Genomic DNA, 2,526 nt, shown 5'->3' on the forward strand with positions numbered 1-2,526 from the left:
CAGAATGGCTAGCCACTCCAGGATTCTTGCCTGGAAAATTCCCTGGATGGGGGAGCCTGGCAGGCTTGCTAGGAGTTGCTAAGACTTGGACATAACTGAGCAACTAACATGAGAAGCTTAGGCTAGTTGGTGTCCAGAACTGGCCTGGCGCTTTCTGCCCCTGCCAGCTCAGGCCCCTGACCTAATTCCACATTTAATTGTGCCTACACCTGAGAAAAACAAATGAAGACACTTGCTACCTGTCAGCATCATTAATTTTGTGGTGATTGCTCATTAAAATGGTTTGTTTGTACTAAGCTCTGTTAGCCGCCTTACCCTAATTAAACTGCGGAGCAGAATCTGCGTGTAATTTGCTTGTGGGATAGTTTAGGACATCACTGTAATCTATTTCACTCTGGCTGGGCTTGGATGCAGCATTTTCCCTTTGATCATCATCCCAGCCTCTCCCTGGGGAGTCCTAAGTTTACCTGTTGCTCTGGACTTCTTCCAGGGGAGTTGAGAGTATGATGACGCTGACCCAAACCAATATCTTCACTGCAAAAATGTTGCCTGTGAACATGTGGGACAAGGATGAAGACAAAGCAAAATCTTTTAAATGAATGGAGTAGCTTGACCTCATGTCTTTTTCATAAGAGTTAACCATTGCATAAACAGTGACAACTGGCCCTTATAGAATGCTATTGTGGGAAGGCACCACACCAAGTATTTTAAGGAAATTATTTCAGGATTTCCCTGGCAGTCCAGTGATTAAGTATCCCCCTTTCAATGCAAGAGAGGCAGGTTTCAATCCCTGGTCAGGGAATTAAGATCCCACATGCTACAGGGCATCAAAGTCCACACACCACAATTTCTGAACCCATGTGCTCTGAAGCCCCAGTGCTACAGCTCTAGAGAAGCGCCCGCACCACAGCTAGAGAAACCTGCTCACGGTAATGAAAGATCCTACACGCCTCAACAAAATACCCTGTGCCACAACTAAGATCTGATGCAGCCAAATAAACGAATGTGTGCTAAGTCACTTCAGTTATGTCTGACTCTTTGCGATCCTGTGGGCCTTGGCCCAACCAGCTCCTCTGTCCATGAGATTCTCTCAGCAAGAGTACTGTGGTGGGTTGCCATTTCCTTCTCCAGGGTATCTCCCCAAACCAGGGATTGAACCCACGTCTCTTATGTCTCCTGCATTGTCAGTCAGTTTCTTTACCACTAGTGCTACCTGGGAAATCCTAAATAAATGAATAAATATTAAAAAGATTGAAGGCAGAAGAAGAGGGTGACAGAAGATGAGGTGGTTGGATGGCATCACCAATTCATGAACATGAACTTGGGCAAACTCCAGGAGATGGTGAAGGACAGTCAGCCAGACATGACTTAGTGATTCAACAACAACAACAAAAATAAATAATTTTATTTAACCCTTATAAAGTTGGTTCCATTATTGTCCATTCACTCATGCATAGGGTACCTGGAGTGCTGATTCTGTCCCCAGGCCCTTTGTTAAGTGAAATGAAGTGAAGTGAAATAGCTCAGTTGTGTCTGACTCTTTGCGACCCCATGGACTGGTAGACTACTAGGCTCCTCCCTCCATGGGATTCTCTAGGCAAGAATACTGGAGTGGGTTGCCATTTTCTTCTCCAGGGGATCTTCCCAACCCAGGGATTGAACCTGGGTCTCCTGCATTGCAGGCAGACGCTTTAACCTCTGAGCCACCAGGGAAGTGCTGGGAATTAAAGGATTCACATAAATGTACCTGTTCTTGGGAGCTCACAGCTAAGCAAGGATGATAGCCCAGATCTGAGTTGAGTCCTGAAAATGCATGTATGTATGTTTATGTGAGTTTGACTGACTGTGAATGAGTGTGTGCATGTGTGTTGGGTTCCTACCTAGGCAAGCTCATTGCCCAGCCCTCAACACAGGTCTGATGTCATTGTCCCCGAGGGTCTGTCTTTTCTCACTGCCCGGAATTCTCCTTCTGGACTTCAGAGTGGAGAGAGATTGATGCTTCTACACATTGAATTATGCCAACCATACACATTTTATTAATTTATGGAAAGTCAGATTGCTTTAACTATTACACTGAACTTCTGTCCTCCAATAAATGGCTTCATTTCCTTCCAAGGATAAAGCACTCCAGTGTTTTCGGCTGACCAATTCAGCTCAGGGCGCTCTAATGTTTTCTGTCTACTTGGAGGACACATACTTCACCAGGATGACTCTGGGGTAATGACACCAAAGGCCCATTTCTAATGACTGTCTCGGTCTTGGCAAAATGCATTCCATATATTAAGGCTGATGCCTTTCCCTGAGCTGGGTTCATGCTCTGAGGGAACAAATGACCTTTTCTCCCAAGCTCTCCTCTGCTTGTGACTCGAGAAGAAATATCTCCTTGTGTAATGCCAGGGTTGAGAATAGCCCCTAAACATGGAGAAAACAGCCTTGTTCCTCACACAGTAGACATATCAAAATAAGAAGGTCCATCTGCAGAGGTAGCCAAAGGCTGCTAGAAATACCAGCACCCCGTCTGGGGGG

General features: G+C 45.6%; 1 non-coding gene across 1 annotated transcript; it reads right to left on the reverse strand.

The window, feature by feature from the left end:
• Positions 1-1,641: 1,641 nt before the first annotated feature.
• Positions 1,642-1,713, reverse strand: TRNAC-GCA (transfer RNA cysteine (anticodon GCA)). Its single transcript has one exon. It is a non-coding gene; the product is annotated as a tRNA-Cys (tRNA).
• Between the last annotated feature and the right edge of the window lie 813 nt (positions 1,714-2,526).

Source organism: Bubalus kerabau, chromosome 5, assembly GCF_029407905.1.
Source record: "Bubalus kerabau isolate K-KA32 ecotype Philippines breed swamp buffalo chromosome 5, PCC_UOA_SB_1v2, whole genome shotgun sequence".
Taxonomy (NCBI): Eukaryota; Metazoa; Chordata; class Mammalia; order Artiodactyla; family Bovidae; genus Bubalus; species Bubalus kerabau.